The following is a 22,557-nucleotide window of genomic DNA, read 5'->3' as shown; positions in this document are numbered from 1 at the left end:
GGTTTACCTTCATTACAAATTACGCTCAGCCATTTATGATAATTTTCGTGAAGTTTTGAAGAAAGTTATGTAAGAATATTGAATACCGTCGATTAAAGAGAGAAATTGCTTTAGAATAAACTGTAAAAAAACGTATCCTAATAACTATTTTGCAATATAATTGCATTTCTTTGATATGTTAGTATTTTTTTTGTTTATCTATTTTTTTTTTCATTTTTAATATCAAGCTTCTTTGGCTTATTTTTTTTTATTTTTTTAATAGCAAGTATACTTCTAAACACGGTTCTATATTTTATTTATTTGTATTGTTTTTTTTTTTTTATTTATGTTGTTTATACACTCATCTTTTTATTTTTATACCAACTATACTTCTTAACACTGTTCCTATCTTTTATTTCTTTATATTGTATTTTTTAAATTTATGTTGTTTATATACTCATTTTCTTTTTCTTAATACCAACTTTACTTTTAAACACTGTTCTTTCTTTTATTGCTTTATATTGTATTTTTTAAATTTTTTGTTGTTTATATACTCAGATTTTATAAAACTTTCATGTATGTTAAATCGTGAAAAATTATTTAAAAAAAAAAAATAAATACGGGTAAATCAACAGCTGGTAAAGAATAACTCTTGTTGAAAACTTGAACAGTGAAATTTATGGAATTCAAAAAAGAAGAATATTATTGAAGAGTAAGAATAAATAAAACAATGTTATTCTGTTAAAAATGTTATATTCAACAATAATGATGAAATTGGATTAAAAAATTAGTTCTTGTAAAGCTTTTAACTTTGTTTTATGAGACAGGGAATAGCAAAAGTAATGCACGATTTCAAAGTAATAATAACAATTTAATAACTATATTAATGAATTGGGGAAATATCGATCTCTCCATGAAGAAATTTTAAAAATTAAAGTTTTAGACCAGAATAAAAAGAGAACAAAACCCTTTGTAAACATTTTTGACTTTATTTTTATTTTGAAATATTATGATCAGGTTGATGTTGGTTTCAATATATTTGTTAAAAAAATTCTGATGTTTATGGTACAAAATAATCACGAACTGATTGCGTACTTTAAGTTTCTGCACACGTTTTGTCTGGTTAACAAGAGTGACCTTTTTCTTATAACTTACAAACGCAGGTTACGAGTTGAGCTGTTTAAAATTAGTATCCACATGATGAGGTACCTTTGAGTTGATCTTTATTTTTCTGATCTAAAAGAGATAATATTTTCCATCTGTCAATGAAATACTCTTGATCAATATTGAATTTAATTGTTTTTTTTTAAATGTTAATATCTTTTTTACACATTTAATGGTATATGGCTCATCAAACCTAAGACATCTTGCATGGTAGGCAAAGGGTTGACCATTTCATCACAATGCAAAAAATAAATATTTTTTAAGAATAAAGAATTTTTATTTATTTCAAATTGAGCTTTTTTTATTTTCTGTGTGAACACCTCACTGGGCATAACCCGTGTCAAGGTATTAGTTTATATTATGTTTTAGTACATAAAAAAAAAACAATATGATAAATAATAGGTGCGAAGGTTTTCACGGTCACTGTTATCAATATTATGTATCTTTTTTGGGTGATACCGTGTATGTTGGATTTGATCCGACGTTTCGGCTACCATTGCAGGAGCCATCTTCAGGGAAAAACTGTGTGTTTTATAGAGAAATGTATGTGTTTAAGTACTAGTAATTTGTACCGTGTCACAGTCAGCAGTAGGCACATTTCTTGTTTTGTAGGAAAGAATAATTATGTTTATGTACTAGTAATTTGTACTGTGTCGCAGCCGGCAGTAGGCACATTTCTATTCGTTTTTGTCATATGTAGTGCTGGGAACCATGTTGAATTTAATTTAAGCCCGTCGTCTTTGTTTATATTATTTGGATGTCTGTGTATTTCAATTGCCTCTTTTATTATTCGTGCACTATAATTACTAGGTTTATGTAGAATTTTTGGTTCAAAGGCGAAAAAATGTCCTGTGTCTACATTTTTTCGCCTTTGAACCAAAAATTCTACATAAACCTAGTAATTATAGTGCACGAATAATAAAAGAGGCAATTGAAATACACAGACATCCAAATAATATAAACAAAGACGACGGGCTTAAATTAAATTCAACATGGTTCCCAGCACTACATATGACAAAAACGAATAGAAATGTGCCTACTGCCGGCTGCGACACAGTACAAATTACTAGTACATAAACATAATTATTCTTTTCTACAAAACAAGAAATGTGCCTACTGCTGACTGTGACACGGTACAAATTACTAGTACTTAAACACATACATTTCTCTATAAAAAACACAGTTTTTCCCTGAAGATGGCTCCTGCAATGGTAGCCGAAACGTCGGATCAAATCCAACATACACGGTATCACCCAAAAAAGATACATAATATTGATAAATAATACTTAATGTATATGAACATAAATCATGAATAGCAGGCATGCAACAAAAATTCCAAGTTCAAATAGTTGGATGTTTATTTCAAATTTCGTTCCTAAAAAAAAAAAGAAATACCCACCTAAATATAAAAGTAGAAACATAAATGAGAGCTCTTCCAACCTCTATCCAGCATAAGCTATTTGTTCGTTCCAGGAACGAGAGAACCCTTTTAATACCCGTTCTATGCTCTATTTTTTTGCCTTATCTTTCCCAGTAGTTATTGCTCGACTGTGGAACAATCTGCCCACTGATGTCAAAGACCCTACCTTAGTTACATGTAAATAAAAATTAAATCTTCATGTTTCGGTTTATCCTTTTTTCTAACCATCCCCCCTCTTATCTTCAAAGTGTTTGGTAGATATTTAGTAATTTTTGTTTCTACTAAAAAATGTGTATTTATACGTTTATATATTCTGTTTATAATCAAATTAAAAGATTATTTATTTGTATAATTAGAATATGTCCATTTACTGCTTATTTCCTCAAACTCAAAGATTTGAGTTGGTAAAAAGAAATAGCTTTAAGGCTATATGCCCCCCTTTATATTAAAAAGGTACATAGAGTGTAAAATAAACAAAATAATTGATGAAATGTTAAAACTCAAACTTTTGCAGAATGGTTAATGTTATAGTGTGAAAGTGATAATTTAAACCAGCCAATTGTATGTCGTAAACCCTGTAAATGCCTAGAACTCGATGCGATGTTCTCAAAAGCGTTTACCATCACCGCCTCCGTTCAAGTTGAAATCGTATTTATTAATTTATATTGTTTTTTCATTAATTATGACAATGCTCAATGTTTTTAAACATTAAACAAAAATATGATTTAAGTTTCTTAAGTCTGACTTTGTAATTTTCTCGACATCAAATATACATCCATAGAATTAAGAATAGTCCAGAAAGAGCGTAGAATCATATTTAAATACATCGGACTGTGTCTAATTATACCCCCACTATGCTTCACTTTCACCGCGCGCATTCGCCGGGTAATGTTGCTTGATGGGAGAAAAAATAATCATAACACAAATGTAAGGTAAAAAAAAGCAATCTGTTAATTTCTCTAAAATTCTACTGTGCACGTGGAAACATTGGTTGACACAACAGAGTAGATATGTAAAGGGTCATTTAATAAGAGTAATTGAATTAATGAACTTTGAACATAAAATATAAAACAAATTTTATTTTACGTAAAACGGATATTTTTATATCATGTTAAATAATGTTGATGTTTTAAAGATAATGTCGTTCAAATGTCCCCCCCCCGGCCTTGCTTAAACCGAGGCCTAATTTTCATTAGTTCTTTCATTAAACGAGCAAAGTAGGATAAAAAAAATACTACCCTAGCAACACTAACGAAATTTCTATTTTGTTTCTTCGACAATCTGACAGATGGAAAAATAATTCAATTTTTAAGTAATGCATTTGCTACTTTAAAATTCGTTTGTTAATTACGCATGAAATTTTATGCAAAAATGTTTCTTAAAGATCCTAGCAGTATTTCTAAACATTAAAAGGTCACTACATGGCATAGTTGAATTCAAATCAGGAGTTGCGTACTGAGCGACGTCTACAAAGAAACTAATGGGTCAAAACGTAAACCTACTCATTTATGAGTAGTTTAGTCGCCTTCTGTTTGATGTGCGTATGCTGTTTCTGGACTATTCTTAATTCTATGTATACACCTCTTTAAATATTTTTCGATCGTGCTGTCATTTCTAAAACAGAATAAGATTTGGAAGTGTCAAGCGGGCGAGAGGATTGTTCCGGAGAGATTTTCTGATTCTACATACGAGTCAACGAGTAAATGTCTTTTTTCTGATATATGTATATTTCAATATTATCTCAACTTGACATACTTTGACTCCACTATCACCGTTAAAGAGATAATAAAAAGGGGAAGATTGGTTGTAAAATCACCTGTTCCTAGTTTTGAATAGAACTTGCTATTTTATGCTTGGTTGGGCTGGAGATTTACTGGAAATGTTTTTTTTCTAGAATATTGACAGTTCGAACGCCAGGAACTCACCTGAGACGGTTAATTGATGAAGTTCTTACTTTGTAAGATGTAAGATATACGGAAGAGATAACATTTACATACGGCACAAACCTTGTAATAATCGTTTGTATCACAATGGAAGAAGTAAAAACTTTTTTTAGGGCGTTTAATGTTTTACTCTCGAAATGGGTTTCAAATGCCAGAAAACGCTATAAAAATAACGTTTTATGTTATTTTAATACTTCTTGTATTTCTTTTAACGATTGTATAATGTTTTTGTCTCATATAATTATGCGCCAGTAGCAACCACGTTATTTTATTTCCATTAAAACTTGTAAACGCGTGGAAAACAATTGGTAGCTGCTGTTTATGAACGTTAATAAACAAATTATTCAAAATTTCTTTTCATGTAAAAACAATATTCAGATACGCTATGATTGGAGTACTTTTGAGGTGCCCCTATGCACTACTAGGCGGATAAGAAAATTATGTAAATGAATTATTTTCTACTGCATTTAAGAAAAATATATATACCTCAAAACACGACTTTTATTTGTATTTTAACCAATGAATTTTCCTTCGTTTATGGAATAAAAAAAAAAACAATCTGAAATTTTTCATTTAACCGGATAAATTGAACGAAAATTGAAGCAATTGTTGAAAATCATGAACGAGATACATTAAACATAAATATGAAGAAAAACGTGATTCAACCCCGAATTTCTTCGTTTTACAAACGTATTATTCGTTTCATTTCCATATTACCTCTGTGTAGATGTGCTTCCCTAACGTTTACAAAATTTATACCTACTTAAGGTAATCCTAAGAGGGATATGTTGATACATTTTTCGCGGATATAATATATATTATGATCCCGATCCTACGGATAGCATTATATTATGAATGAGTCAAAGTCTTCAAGTCACGTGGAATCTTTTTAAATAAACGTAGGTACGTTTGTAAGTTTATTCATATCATTTTATTTTAAAGACACCATTACCAACAATTAACATAATTTGATGGTATACTAAATTAAACTTAATTTTAATGTACTAGTGAAGTAAAAATATTTTTTATATTACATGTTAAGGAGATAAATTAACTATGTTTATAATATATTAAGGAAAAAAATACAGAAAGTAGTAATACAATAAAATATAAAACACGTTCAAAATAACTTAAAAATAAATAATTTTACAATTTAGTCAATTAAAAATAACGGCTAAACAAGACAAAAGAGAAATGTGAAGTCTGCATCGTACTTTTAAAGTTTATCGTACCCTCAATTTTAAATCAGATTTATAATAATGTCAGTTAAGCTCCGTTAGAATGTAAGTTTAAGTATACAATTGTAAAGTGGCCCTGAGGTGATTTTTTGCAATATTGTTGCTATTAAATCAGCCAAATATAATATTATTAGGATAGTGGTCTTACGTTCGCCAAGTGTGCTTGAGGTTCTTAGTTCAATTCCTAGCTGGGAGGACGTTGATTGTTGGTTTTTAAGGTGGCAACGAAAGAGTAAGACCACTGAATAGATGTATTTAATATATCTGTGGGTACCTTACCTTAAATTTTACAAAAATGATTAAAATACTCTGCAATTAGAGTACCAATGTCGTGCCTTATGTAAAACTGGACGAGGGAAAAAAAAATGATTATGATGATAAAAATAACTTACCTGACTACTTGAAAAGTAATATTGAGGACAAAATTAACATAAAAAAGCACACGATGACTAAACTATTCATACAAGGCACAAGATGACTTGAGCGTTTCTTCTTCTTCCGCTTGTTTTAGGCCTGTCTCTGCATCAAGTTCTCTCTTGAGATGTGGACTGTCAGCTGTCTTTCTATATTCGTGGACGTTGTCTTTGAGGTCGGCTCCCTTGATATAAATCATCCCTCGTTGTTTTTACGGCCCTTGATTGGCATTCTGGTCAAATGCTCATTCCAAAACTTTCTTCTCTGCCGTCCTCGTCTGACAATTTTCTGTATTTTGCATATCTTTCAGATCTCTGCGTTTCGTATTCTATAACCGAGGGTTTCACCAGCAATTATTCTGGGTATCTTCATTTCACCGGTTTGAAGGAGACAGTGTCCGCTCTAGATTATATGCTGTAGTCATTATGGAACGGACACAGGTCTTGCATATTCTCTTCTTGCTTTGGATACTCATGTACCTGATCTTTCTGATGGTATTATCTAAACATTAAGATGTGTTTCTATTCCAATACGTCATGGTAAAGGTCATCGATACTCCCTTTGCTAGGACCCAGATATTTCAATTTCAACTTATAACTCTTAAAAGGGTTTTCAAAATTATGATAATATGACAAGAAATAAACATTATTTTAATTGGACACGCTTACGTAACGAAAATAAACATTTATACTCAAACAATATTTTGAGTTTGTTCAAATGATAAAGAGATAAGAAACATGTTTAGTGAAGGGAACATAGAAGTCTAGGGATCTACAAGGCTTATGACCCGTCATTGGCTGGTTTAAGTGGATACTTTGCCTATATTTACAGTTCTGCCTATATTTGAACTTATTCATATTCGTATTCAATATCAATATTCCTTTAATTCATCCCTTTCATCAATTGATGTTTGTGAAGTGTGAGAGCTGAAATCTTATAGATGTGGGTAAGATTTATCTGATTTGGACAAACATTTTAAATAAAATTTCATTTTATTTTAATTGAATTTTTTAAATTTAATGAATTTAATCAATTAAAAAAAAAAAAAAATATTTTTTTTCACATAAAATAAATTATTATGTAAAAAAAAAAACTCAAAATATTGTTGATAAATCCACCTGGTTCTAAAAGAAGTATTAAAATTGAGAAATATTTTCAGGCGTAACCTAGTGTGTAGGAAAAGTAATTCGAACACATGAATCTTACCCGCATCAATAAAGGTTTTAGCTCTGTAACTTCACAAACATTGTGACTAATAATTTAAAGTAAATACTTCGTCACACGGTTTTGGCACTGGCTACTCTCACCCGTTCTCTGTGATGCGGTATTTGAGTGGTTTGTGACAACCTACCATCTCTTGTCTGTAGTATTGATAAAGTAAGAGGACTGTGGGACGCTGCCCGCATATGGAAAAATCATTTTATTTTTGTGACCCTTTCTCAGGTTAGACATTAAAGCATATCTCATCTGACGGAAACCAACAAACAATCCTCTAATTAATTGTGTTTTCATACGGGGTCCTCTTTTTATTAGCTTTAAACTTTTTTTATATGGCTCTGCGATGAAAAATAAACCTCCAGCGGGCACGAGGTGTCTAGTTGTTTTGTTATATGGAAATATAAAGGATGTCCACCGGGAACATACCATCTTTTATTGATAAGAACTGGTTTTTTAAAAACCGATTGGACATATCCTGTATGAATTTTTCGCATTAACTTGACCACATGGCGGGGGACTAAATTGACGCAATTGAGACATCTCTAGGATTCAAGAAGCTATGACTGTGATCTTATCATTAGTTTTCTTGCAATTCTGAAATATTCCGATCAATTTTTCCGAAGCCTTTCATCATTTAGATGTCACTATTCAACGCGAGGTAATTTTTTTCTGCAAAATATTGAAATCAGCCTTTATTTAACGCAGCAATTTTCTCAGGTGCGATCCAACACACAAAAGTTGAATAAAAATTTTGCCTTTCGCCATTTCAAATAATGACCAATATTTCAACTTCTATGTTTTTTTAAAGTTATGGATATAATCTTTCAGTTGAGACACAGTTTGATTGTATCAATTATTTCAAGTAATAAATTTGGCATATTTATTGTGCTAGGCCCATATAAAAATACTAGTGTAGACATCTTGATTCTTAATTGATACGGTGAAACTAAATATATCTAATTTTTTTTAACAAGATTTGTAGAAAATATTCCATTTGCAATTTCTTACATAAAGACCTTGTGAAGTTCCGCATTTTATTTTTGAATTACGAGATAAAAAAAAAATGATAAGATTCGAATGTCACAGAGTTTGAAGCAGGTTGATTGATGTTTGCATTTAACAAACAAATGTTAATTGAGGAAAGCTTTTTATTTAAATGCTTTTTATTTTGTCTTGTCGCACAATTTTACACGTGGTAAGAGAGCATGTTTTGTCTAAGGTTGGTTTTGTCACTTGTTTAACTTGACTAATCTGGTCAATCGATGAGAAAACTTGGGTGGGTGCTTCGCCCCCGAAATTATCCATCACAACATCAACAGATGGAAAGAAATAATTAAAAGGATATATCTGTTCAAATTTGATTTCAAGAATTATGAATGAAACACAGTGTGTAAAGTGGCCACTTAAACCAGCCAATGTCAGTTCAAAGCCTTGTAGATATTTATATTTATATATTCCCTTTACGAAAAATGTTCTTCATCTCTGTTGTAATATGTTTATAATATTTATGTAATATTTAATAATTGTATGTATGTACCCACATTATTCAGTCATACATAATACGAGAGCGCATTTTACTGAAATAACCTTTTTGCTCTAGTGATTTCATAGCGTGGCCACGCCGTCCCGTAAGCCAAGTGATCTCTTGAGACAACAAGCAATTTGTAAATTTTCACTCCAGTAAATTCCCTCCATTTTCCACAAATGATCGAGCGGTAGCATCTTGGACATCCACACCGCACACATATATTTCATGTTGCCTCACTCTGATAAGTTCGCTTTGAATTGATAAGTCTAGATATCAAGTTTGTTTGTCTCTTTCTAATAGCCCCATAAGTTAAAAAGCTCAAACGAATACTCTAGCAAACCCTGTATGATTGAGAAAATATGATATTTTCAGAAAATAGTTATTTGAAGCTTTAGGTTTTTTTATTCCTTACTCTTAGAATACTGTACTTTTTTATTATAAATATATGTATATTCATATAAGTAAAGTGTTAACGGATGTTTTACATCTGTTTTTTTTTAAATTTAATTTAAGGGAATTAAAATAGTTTAATCTTTCTAGTCGGCCCTTCAGGACTAAAGATCGTGACCACCAAATCATACTCTCGAAACTGTAGTCTTCCACTTGTCTCGTCACCTTGCATTTCTGAGAGCTATCACAGAAGAAGAACCTGTAGCAGTTTTTATCTGGTCAGACCAGCGCATGGGAAACCTTCCTCGTCTTCTTCGTCTTTCTACGCTGCCAATCACCAGCTTCTTCAAGCAATCTTCTTTATGATCAGAGACATCTATCATGTTGCGTTATTTGGACCTGATTTAATAGGATAAACGAAAAAGAAAAGGGTCAAATTAAATTTGACATTGAGTGACATCATCATCTTGACTCTACATGATGATGTTTAGATTCTTGAGGTTAGATTAGAAAATTCTAGGTAGTTACCGCCCATGCGTCAGATCATTTCATGTTTGTATTGGCGTAATACTTACGTACCACAAAATGAAATGGCAAAACTTCGGAATAAATATTGCCAGTATGAAAAACACATTTTATTTGAAACTGTAAAATCGGAAGCTGTCCTTTCAAACGTAGCTTCCGAAACCTTTTTATCTGTTTTTTCGTTACCTTGAATTCCGTTCTGTTCTTTTACTTTTCTAATTTATACATTTTGAGATCGAATTTGTAATTTATGGACTTCGGTATGGATGTTCATTACAATAGTGTTAACCGAATTCCAATCAGTTATTGCATGCACACCGGACATACAATCAGTGAGAATATTTGTTAGTTTCCATCGATGAGGTGGCTTCTTCCAAGAGCTCCGCCTGAAATACCGAACAAAAGTCGACGAGTTTGAGCTTTCTAGATGGCAGTTCTCTAACTTCATCATATCGTCATCGATAGTAATGTCTTCCTGAAAACACGCATCGACAGGTCAGTAGAGCTGGAATCGTAATACCAAAGCATAAAATGATAGCAGAACTGTTAAAATTCTAAACTTTACTCCGCAATTTATGTAAAATTAATATTGACTTTCTTACTTCAAAAGTGATATGTGATAAAAATTTGCCACCTCAAAACGATTCAATATTTAAATGAATATTTGAATGAAATGTAGGGTACAAGTACTTCAATAAGTATCGATTAATTTATCTCAAAACTCGAAGATGCGGAGTCAATGGTATCTTTATAATCGCTAGGGAGAATTTATCTTCATCTATGCCATCATTGTGAAGGTATGGCTTCCGCATCTTTTAAGGTGAGTTAAAAGTTTTTTCTTCCGTAACACCACTTAATTTTTACAGTTTCTCAATTCCATTGGGATATTTTTTCATGCCATAGGTCTAATTTAAAACTTATGTGTATGACGGTAGTTTATTTTGTAATACTTTATCAATAAAGTTATTTTTACGTCTTACTATTATGGATATGGAAAAATGGGAGACTTGAGAGTAAATAAATCAACCTGGACCATTGCAAATATATTTTGATTTATTTTTTGATTCGGTATTCCAACAAATTTTGTAAATATTCACATTTATACTTTAAATGTTTTTCTTTGTAACCACGCAAATGAAAAATACAGTTTGGTGTGTGAAATAGAACCATTACCCTAGACAAGTGTTTTTCGTTAGATATTTGCTCTCAGGTAAAAGTCTTGAATAAGGAAATGGACTGGAGATACGACCGTCTACAAGCGCATAAGCCTACAACGCTTAAGGTCTTAGATTCAATACCTGGCAGGCTAGACGTGAAATACTGTTTTTCAATGTGATTCTGCACTGTGTAAGACTGATCGCCTTCTGTTTACAAGCCAGGTGCACCATAGCATTCTCAAGACGCTCGTTTTAGAGGCTGCTGCATCCGTTCTTGGTCTTCAATGTTAGTTATAAAATGAAATCACCTTATGCTTTATATATCTTCAAGCACTTACTCTCAAAACTCAAAAGTTTGATGTTCTGAACTTTGGTAAGATGTCAGGATTTGTACCCATATAAAAGTACTGGCATTATACAAGAGTTGTATAATCGCCATTTTATTTTGACCGAGTATAGGCTAGAGTTCCAGACAACTCGCATCATATTAAAAGTTACTCCAGCAATTCCAAGGCGGGTTGCGAGGTCTTTGTGCGTGCTTTTATCCTCAGTTATGTAAACTTCCATCTATTTAAAGCTGTCAGCTTTCTCGATCCTCTGTTCATTATTATAGAGAGGCTAATCAGGTTCATAACATGATTTGTTGCACATGATCTGAGTTTTTTTCGTATTAATATTAAGAACCAGACGAGTTTGTCAACAATTTCCTTTAAAACCCAAAATACTTTTCAACAGCAGGATGAATAAGAACGGTGCAAGGACGCAGCCTTGCCTCACTCCAGTTGAGACCTCAAACCAATCAGTATAGGAGATGCCAATTCTCACACTACAATTGCTGTCTATGTAGAGCGCTTCTAAAACAGCAATAATCTTAGGAAGAATACCATACACATCGAGAATTTTCCATAAAGATGGTCGTTGCGGACTATCAAATGCTTTCTCGTAGTCAATAAAGCAACACGCAAGCGGTGAGTTCATTGCATTGCTCTGTTGGAAAATGCACCTTTCTTTATGAATATGGTCAGCGCACGGCTTATTAGGAATAAAACCAGTTTGATTGACTCTCAGAATCTGCAGAACAGGAACTCGTATTTTGTCCAATATTATGTGCTCAAGAATCTTTCCTGGAACGCTCAAAGAGTTATTCCAAGGTAATGATTTCATTATAAAGGATGGATTCTCTTGTGAAGTGCAATGATTATATCATTAATCTAATTTCTCGGACAACGTTTTTTATCCCAGATTTTTGATAAAAGTGTGGAGATTTTTTTATACGTTTTATCAGATATTCATTTATTGAACTCTTTGCCCAGCTAACAAGGGTACATACCGCGTTTCTAGGTAGGCAATTACATTTGAATACAAAATAATAATTAACAAGTTTATAGTTAAAGTTAACAGACAAAAAAATATAATATTATTAATATTCAAAGCATTAACTTTGTGGTCCAACATTTTAATATTATGTTAATAAAATTTGTATAAAACCACTCACCGACTTATCTGTCTACCGGTTTCGAGACGTAACCCGTTTCTTCGTCAGAACAACAACACTACACCAACATGCAAATATCACTACACACCTTCACCAAAGTAGATTTGCAAAAATATAAAGTCAACATGCAGAGACATTATAGACTCAAATCATGAATTTAATAAAGATACCGGTGTTAAAGTTTTACACATAAATAATAAAGGACTGAAAGTAAATAATATGGAGATTTTTTACATAAAGAAGGCTTTGAAAAATAATGTCCCATTAATTAATAATCAAGTAACTTTCCAATATAGTCCATTATTCGATAATTCATTGTAATGGTCACCCTACCCTCCCCTCCCTTTTTCCTCCTTTTCCGATTGTTAATCCTTTTGAAATATTAGCTTCATAAGTCATTAACCCTCGGTGGTGGCGTAGTGAAGCATGTGTCTAACCTGCATGTCGATTTTATATTTTTGCAAATCTACTATGGTGGAAGTGTGTAGTGATATTTGCATGTTGGTGTAGTGTTGTTGTCCTGACGAAGAGACGGGTTACGTCTCGAAACCGGTAGACAGATAAGTCGGTGAGTGGTTTTATACAAATTTTATTAACATAATATTAAAAAAATATAAACATACCAGAATACACATATTGATACATATACCCATGCGCATACACACACATACATATATAAATGATACAATGTAATTTGTAAATATGCGAAACTTTATGATTGCCATTTGGTTTTTAATAATTATTCTTTATTTTTGTACTTTATTTTTAACATGAAGTAAGAATCTCCAATCCACATCTAAGGTATTTTTTTCAGCTCAAGACTTATTCCATCTTCACCCGATGCTTTCCCATTCTTTAGGCATTTTACCGGCTTGATGATTTTACCAATGATTGTAGAATAGTAAAAAATATTGGCTGCTCTAGGGATCTTTATTTGAACAGCTTCTGGTGAAATATTGAATAGGTCCGAGGAATGTGCATGATTAAGGACCCCGCAAAAATGATTCTTCCGGATGTCAAACACTCGCTCCATATCAGACTCAACTACCCCCCTGAGAATTGAAAACACGACCCAAGAACGGTGTTGTCTTGCCCCATATTTGCCAAGCGACTTTGAATAGTGTTTTGGAGTCATTTCTGCGAGATGCCTTTTCTGCTGCATTTGTTTGCGAATCCAAGAAGCGAAGTTTGTTCATAGGAGCATACCGTTTGACAAATTTGCCTTGGTATTGGTAGGTGTTTCATTATCTCTTTAGTTTTGCTTTTAGTTTTGCTCTCTTTTCAATTACATTCCAAGTACCATTTGACATCCACCGCGGACGGACGCTCCCTTAGTTCTTAGAACAGTTTTTGCGGACAACATAATTGAGGTCTTGAGAGCTTGCCACTGACTTGTTTGACTGAATGTTGGAGTTATGGAGTTGTGACTACTATTTGTGTTTTTTAGATTTGCTCGAACATGACTATTAAAATGTTGTGCAGTGGCAGGAATTTAAAGTTTTTTGAGGTCGATGGGTTTTCGCATATTTAGTTAAGCCATACGGTGGAACCTGAGACAATTTTTTTCAAATCGGATCCGTGATAAACTCTAATATCAAGCAATTCTCGCCTGTTTGTTGAGATGTAGAGTAAATGGTAAATTTGCAATTTTGTGCGTCTATCTGGTGAAGTCCATGTTTAATTTTAAATGATATTTAAAGGAAAGATAGTACCACCAATTATGAGCTCAATTAGAGTAGCCAATTCTTTAAGTTTCATGCTATTTTTATTATTACCCGGTTTTTGTGTCAGGGTTTTCCTTCCTTTAGTCAAGTGGAGAGATCGGTTTTGAGGCGCCAAGAACTCACTATTACCCCCTCCGTTTGCTATAATTAATGCTGCATTGCTTGGTAGCTAAAAAAACAATAAAGTAAAATTAAAACAATATTTTAAGTTTGTCTAAATTCTTGCAGATAAGGATTGGATTCGACTCCCTGGGGAGTTGTTTATATAAGCATGATGAAGAACAGTGTTCTTGAAAATTTAAAACGGTGCAAGTAGCTCGTAAACCCGCCATGGCCGATAAGAATTTGTGTGAGTTCAAAACTCATGCGTTGCTTTTTCCTGAAATCAAAGACTCCAAAAATAAAAGAAAAGAATATTTTAGTTACTTGTATCTGTCATGTGGTTTCGTTCAAGTAACGTTCATTCCAGAGTTGCAGAGTCTTGCGTCTGATTTTTCTTTTATTATGAAATAAAGAACATTGTTCTTCATCTCTGTTGAAAATGTTAATATAAACAGCTCCCCTGGGAGTCAAATCCAGTTTTTGTCTGCAAGAATTTGGACAAACTCAAAATATTGTTGATAAATCCACCTGGTCCATGAAAAAGTATAGAAATTGAAAAAATAAAATTTTCAGTATAGTATGTGTGTGAAATAAGTCAATTAGATGAATTTCACCCGCATAAATAAAGGTTTCAGTTCTTTAACTTCACAAACATTAACATATGAAAGAATTGGAGGAATATAGATGTTCGAATACGAGCAGAATGGTGAATGTTACACAGTGTGTAAAGTGGCCACTTAAACTAGCCATTGACAGGTCATAAGCCCTGTAGATGCCAAGACTTCTTTATTACTTTCTCTTAAATATTATTCATCTATGTTGTAATATGTAAATAAAAACATAATATTTTAGTTCTTATATTTTAACTTAAAATTTCAGTGTAAGTAACTGCGAAAGAAAATGGGAATTGAGTTGTTCTAGAGTGGGGTTCTAATGCTGGATATGTAAATTTATTTATATTTCACAAATACCTTTACAACCTAGTTTTTTTACCTCAAAAATCAACTAATGGAAAAGTAGAACACATGTGTGATAAATTATTGATTGTGGTGTATATTTAATATTCATTTTGGAACATTCGATGAAACTTGTATTTTCCCAAAGCTCAAGTTTTGTATATAGTAATACTTTATCACTTGTTGTATTTATTTACTTATTAAAAATCTACATTGCTTTATTCCGGGCTAAAAATAATATGAAATTCTTCTCCTTTTTCATCCTTGTACTCTCTACTGCTGGGTAAAGGTCTCTTATAAAGTTTCCACTCCTCTCTATCCCTAGCCTTTTTCATTTATGTTCTACCGATCATCGAAGCAATATCGTCGGCCCATCTTTTTCGTGGCTTTACACCTCTTTTATTTGCCCAACTATTATTTATTTTTTATTTTTCTGGACGTCCAATTTTCATCATTTTGACTCGTCAAGTGTCCTGTCCCCTCATATTATCACGTCACAAATGAAATCAAAATAATAATACGGTATAATTTTACTCACATTAATGTATGTTTCTGCCATACCTACAAAAAACAACAAATGGAAAAATCCATCAAATCTAAATGCTTAACATATGGAGAATGGTAAATGTTCACAGATTACTTACACCAGCCAATAGGCATTGTAAACGCCTAGAATTGGGCCACATTGATTCCCTTCTCATTAATCAGTTGAAAATACTAATTAATTAAAGTTAAATCAAATAAATGTCTCATTCTAAGACTCTTTGGGTAGAGTAATAATGTATTCGTTTGCTTTTGAAAGCTTCTCGGTTGAATCACCATATGAGAGAACCAATAGAGAACAGGAAATATTGGGAGATCCCTTTCACAACCTGCTCGAACCAAATTGGTAGACGCATTTGAAAATCTATTGGGAAGCCAATTCTAATATAATAGACGAGATAATATTCATGCGAAGGAAAACCTATCCACCCATTCAAAGTGAATATAAATTAATATTCAAAAAGGTCTTCTGGTTACCTATTATTAATAGTTTGAGCATTTCTAATGGAAAATATAAGTAGACTGAAGAGTACAGAGTAAATGGCTTAGTATTTAAAATTAATATATCTATAAACAAATAACTAGATAAGTTTAATTTACGTTAAATTTACGAAAAATACGCGTTGTTTGTGTCAAGTATTTTAACAAATAATTGTATAAAACTATCGAAGAAAATTTAGTAAGGAAATGTATCATTATTTTTTAATTGAATTATTTTTTTTTTATCCGCGTAAACAGTAAGAAAAAAAAAATTAGCCGGATCAGAAACTATTAAAATGAAAATATATTTATAGTAAAATATTGTTACCAAACAAAATTTAAAACTGCATGTTTTACTAAAATTTAGAGCTTGTTTGGAACTAAACCTCACCTTAAAGATAACAATTTCCCTTTCATACAAAACGCTGAATTCACGGTGAAATTGATATTAATGTTTTGAATTTTTTTTTTAAATTTAATTAAATTTATTATGGCTTTTACCATTCTTGATAATATTGGCCTGAAACATACAATATTTACAAGTGGAAGCAAAAAAATATTACAGAAAACGAGACACAAAAATCAGATAAAATGTAAATCTTGACTCAAAAAATTAGAATCTGATTGAGTAACGTGAAATTCGGTTTAAAAATGTATGAGCTGAATCGATAGAACTTGCGGGTTTTTAAACGGGTGCTTTAAAATATTGAATTTGATATTTAGTTGTATTCTTATGAATATGTCTCTTGTATTTTTATGAAGTATTAAAGTAAATTTAAATATTATAAATTATTTTTATCGTAGATAGTACAAGATACCTATCAGAAAAAATCAGACACCGGTCTCAGAAAACAAACCCATTACAAATGAGTGAACAAAAGTACTTACCCTAATTTGCCGTTGAACGTAGCCGGACAGTCATACCAAATACGAAGAGTCTTTACACTCATAGAGTTTTGGGGCTGGTCCCGTCATTATTAGAAGTAAAGGTAACTAACTAATTTACAACAAGGTTCAAACCATGTCATCTCCTACCCTGATAACAAACGGTTTGACACCCTAACTTGGCATCAGAAGCGTAAGAGTTATCTAACACTTATGTTACAGATGCTCAAAATGCGCAAAATTTGGTAAACTAATGCAGTGCCATATAGATACTGTAGCAAATTCAGGCAAACGAATGATCAGAATGGCATAATAAAGTAATTAATTAAAAGACAATAGGGATATTATATTTCAAAATACGTGTAGTCTTGAATTAAAGCGATGCAAAAATCATTTATCCCCGCCTTCAAGTATTGCGTCAGACTAGCATACCATCCCTCTGACAATCTGACTAACCGTAATGTCTTCAACTCACACAACGCCAAACAGCAAACCTTTTGATAGGCCGTAAATGCAAATTCAACAAAGCAAACCTTCTATAAAGACACGCTTGATTAGGCCCCACGGGGTGGAGTCAAAGCCTTCAAACAGTCTCGTGAATCAAATATCGATACACGATACTATGCTGGTATTATGCTTGTTTGTCATACAAGTTATTGATGGACTGCTAAGGGGAAGAATGTAGGTAGAAAGTTTCAATTATTTTATTATATGGGTATGTATTGTGAAACTAATAAAAAATATATTTTAACAAAGATTAAAAAGAAAAAAAAAATATTTTTTTTGCACCACAACAGGCCAGGAGGCCTAATTACAGTGGTGAATTACATCACATCACACCGGGAATCGAGGCCGGAACCTTCCGTGCGTGCGTCAAGCGTCTTGACCACTACACCACGGAGGCCGCCGCGGAGAAATGTGGAAGTCTAACTATTAACAAGGCTAATGACATATTGTTGCTGGTTTAGGTGATCACTTTATACACTGTCTAAAATTTTCTGTTATGCCTCCATAATTCGAGATCTTTATTTTGATATATATACCAATGAAACGATTTTGTGCTTTTTCATTCATGTACAGCTTTATGTTTTATAATTTAATATCCAACTAATTTTAGCTAAACACTATACCTTCTTCAGGGTAAATTACAAACTATAAAAAAGGTACATATATAAGAAAAACAAAGTTTTTTCATTGTTATATATTGAATAACAATGTTTTACAAAGTAAATGCTTCAAAGATCAAAGAAAATTCTTATTTTGTTTTCAATGTTACAAAACATATAAAATTAAATATCTTGATGTATATTCGTACATATACAACAATGGAATAACTATATTTGTGAACCAGTTAAACGTATAAGACAATTTATACATGTTTATTAGATTAAGGAATATTTTAAGAATCCATTATTTAAAAATTGAATATTTATTTGTACAATCTTTATTCTAATATGGTATTGTTGGATAGGGTGGTGCACATGACAATATATTAAACCCTTTTAATAGTTCAAAGATGAATTGAAACAAAAATTTAAGTAATTTTAAAGAAAACCTTAAAATTCAATAAGGAACATCTTTATACATTATTTAAAGTTCATACAATATACACTATTAACAAAATAATTTACAAAGATGAAAAAATAAACAAATTTGAGAAAAAGTAGTCATTCATATACTAAAATAGCATCAAAATTCCTTAATTCCACTGAAGTCATAATCAAAGAAGTTTAGTTTTCAAATATTGAAAAAAAAATCTCCCTAACGAACTTAATACCATTACATTTAAAACAGACGATTGATGAGTAAATCTGGCCAAATAGGTAGATTTGTGTTATTTTATTTTGTTTAATGTATATTAGAGATCATTAAAAATTACATTAAATGTTTCCAGCGGCACAGGACACCCCAGTGTCACATACATCGTAAAATAACAAATAAAATAAAATAAAATAAAAATTATATGCGTCTTTGTTGGATTTTTTTTCTTACACTATTAATCCTCCGGTTCTAATTTCACAGTTGACAGTCTAAGCAAATTTGCCACAACGCCTCTGTTAAATTGAGATAAATTAAATAACAATATTAAAAAATATAAAAAGTATTTATTACTTTGACACTTAATATACATACACAATATATATATTTATAAAGGTGGGCATATTGCCTTAAGGCAACTTCTTCCTACCTACCCAAACCGTTCAGTTTGAGAAAATAATAAATAAATGGACATATTAAATCTTACAATTTTATACAAAAATTAAAAACAAAGATTAACAAAATAAAAATATATTGAGAGGAGAGGGGATGGGAAGGAAAGAAGAAGGATAAAGGAACAATTTAAATATTTAGATAGTGACATTTCAATCTTGACTTAAATGTAAATAAAGAAGGGGCGTCTCTATCATTAGTAATACTCTTATGGACAGTAAAATATTGCAGGTATTTTTTATTTTTATAAATATTGCAGGTAATCATTCGTACAATTTGCTCCATTTATAAAAACTTCGGGGAGATTTTATTTTGTTAAAAATAAGTGTGTTAGTAAATAGGAAACAAGTGACCTTATAAATTCAGTTTAAAGTGGATGATAAAAACTTAATATAGAAATCAGAAACATCAATTATTGAACCACCGAATTAATTAATAAGGGAATAAATCCTCAGGTTATTTCTAAATCGAAAAGTAAACTTTTACCCAACTCCGATACATTATTCGCGCGTCCGCGGATTATTGAAGCTAATTTTAATATAATTCCCTCTAAACCTGAGGAATAAAACTACTTAGGGGAAAACGAAGATTAATTAATGGCTGGAAAAGTCTACCGCGTAAAATAGAGCCAGAAAATATTTAAGAAGATGTGCACTAGAAACTATGAACTAATAACATATTCTATATTCTATATTCTGGAGTTTCCGGACGTTCGCTACTGACTGTTCATCGGCAGTTCATGTCAGGACAAAAGGACCCAAAACGAAGAGGATGTACTGGAACTCGCAGTCAACAGAGGCGTAAAATTTTTTTGTGGACACCACATGCTTACGAGTATACTTGGGAGGAAACAGGGAATGAGAATGATAATTATGATGAACTTTTAACCTGGTTGTTCCCATAATGTGACCGACGTTGCAAATAGCACTCAATTAATTAATATCTCGGCAACTACTATATTTTTTTTCGTCATCTTCAAGTCAATCTTAACACATAAGATAAAAAAATAAAATTGCGTATTTACGTACATTATAAAGTTTTAAATTAAATATTTTGTTCATTAGGATCCCCGAAAATGACTAAATCTCAAGAACCCTAAAGACATATAAAATAAAAATGTATTAAACATTTATTTGAGAGAAAAGGATGCAATTTTATTAGATCACTTAGCAAGACACATATAAATTTATAAATACGAAGAGACAATGATTAACAGGCGGTCATTTCCTAACCTCAGGTTACCTAAGGTAATCTAGGTTACCACAAAGTGACTCGATGGAGTTTTTCCATACATTTTGTTAAAGGTTAAAATAACATTGTTAGACGAAAACAATAAGTTTTTTTTAACTGAGGTGATATGAAAAAAAACTGAAAGTGATATGTCATTGGCTGTTTTTACTGGATGTGAAATATTCACTACTCTGCCAATCTTCATTCTCCTGGCTGTTGTATGGTCAATTTACTTGGGATGTTCTGAATCTACAGATAGGACTAGGAGATTTGTTGTTTGGTTTGTTTTTACGTCCGTTTGCCACCTGATTTTAAGACAGTTACCGCTTTTGCTAACTGGGGCTTAGGATGCCATCTTTGACTATTGTTCCTCCACTGCCATCCTCAACACAACGTCCTGCCCGACGCCGCCGTCTCCCAACAGTCTATAGCCCGAAGTATGTCCGTTTATCATTCTCTATTTCGCAAATGTATTAATAAAAATATATGGTGTTAAGTTGTATTTCAGCGGATGAACAGCGGAAACGAATTTAAGAAATATCCGTCAGCAATTATTTTGCAGAATGGTGAATGCTACACATTGTGCAAAATAATCACTAGCCCGGTAAATTCCTGAATTTTTATTTTCACCATTGAGAAAATGTCTGTCTCTTAATAGTCAATGGTAAAAACGGTTTTATTTCGTTTTTGTTTATAATGGTTATCAGTGGTGGGATACTTAATTTTTTAATTATAAAAGAAACCTAGAGGTTATAAATCATGATTTTATGTAATTTTGCAAAAATGTTCTTAAACTAGTTTAAACTAAACGAATTTAAGAACAATTGAGGAAATTAAAGGGAAAAAAACCCTTTTTGAGAAAAACTTCATAATAATTTAATTTAACTTTTTATTTATTCACCTTTCTAGATGCAACTGGTCTTTAATCGAATGAAAATAGTTTGAATGAATTTTTAAAATAATGTCATGTTTACTGTAGGATGATGTTCTTAAATTTATTTTCTCAGATACCCTCGCTCTTACAACACATCAATTTTTGAGGTAAGTAGAGAGAGACGTTCGATAATTTACGGTCTCGATAGTGCTGAATCGTGTTATTATAGTATTAAATACCAACAAAGCTACCATATCGTGAGCTCAGACATGTAATAGGTTAAGCTGTTATGATATTGATTACAAGTTATCAAGGCTTATTCAAAGAATTAACTGAATAACTGAGAAAGTAGTTTTGTGACGAAAACATAAGAATTATGTTTTCAGCTTTGCATAGTGTATAGATAAAGTTAACATTAAGATAAGATCAATTGAAAGTTGAAATTTTTTATGAAATCATACCGAATGTTATCGTTGTTTATAAAAAACAACGGAAAAACTTATTTATTAGCATTATCATGATTTCCTTATTCGCCCTCAATACAGTGGTTCATTATGAACTGCATTGGTATTTCAATACTTAATCAAATCACATGTGCCATAAAAAGGAAGGTAAGATGATGAGTCTTTTATTTCAGGTGCCAATGAAATACTGCCATACTTTAAAACGAATATTTTAGGTCCATCTTGCCAGAAATTATACTTAGAATTTCAAGCATTATAAGCGAGTGCCCTAACTTCTACACTACAAAGTGAAATTATGTTTACACGACTTTTTTAGGTTTTTGTTTTTCTTCTTATGGTACATTTAAAGAATTTTATCGCTTGAACGAAACTAGAAAACAATTTCAATAAAAATATGAAAAAACTTTTCATTTTTGTGCTTAATTGAAAGTTTCCATATAATTGTGCGTGATTGCACAAGTAAAAATCATATATATTTGTTCACAATAGGAATTGACACAAACATAGGCTTATTTATTCATTCAAACGCACTGTACATTTTGTTAAAATAATGATTTAAAAAAAATACACGTCTGACTTATTTGCAAAATCTTTTTTACTGGCACAAGTAGAAATAA

This window comes from Micrasema longulum, unplaced genomic scaffold, assembly GCF_059751315.1.
Source record: "Micrasema longulum isolate JH-2025_06_02 unplaced genomic scaffold, ASM5975131v1 h1tg001028l, whole genome shotgun sequence".
Lineage (NCBI taxonomy): Eukaryota > Metazoa > Arthropoda > Insecta > Trichoptera > Brachycentridae > Micrasema > Micrasema longulum.
The sequence above is the reverse complement of the archived record's forward strand: the minus strand, read 5'-3'. Positions refer to the sequence as shown.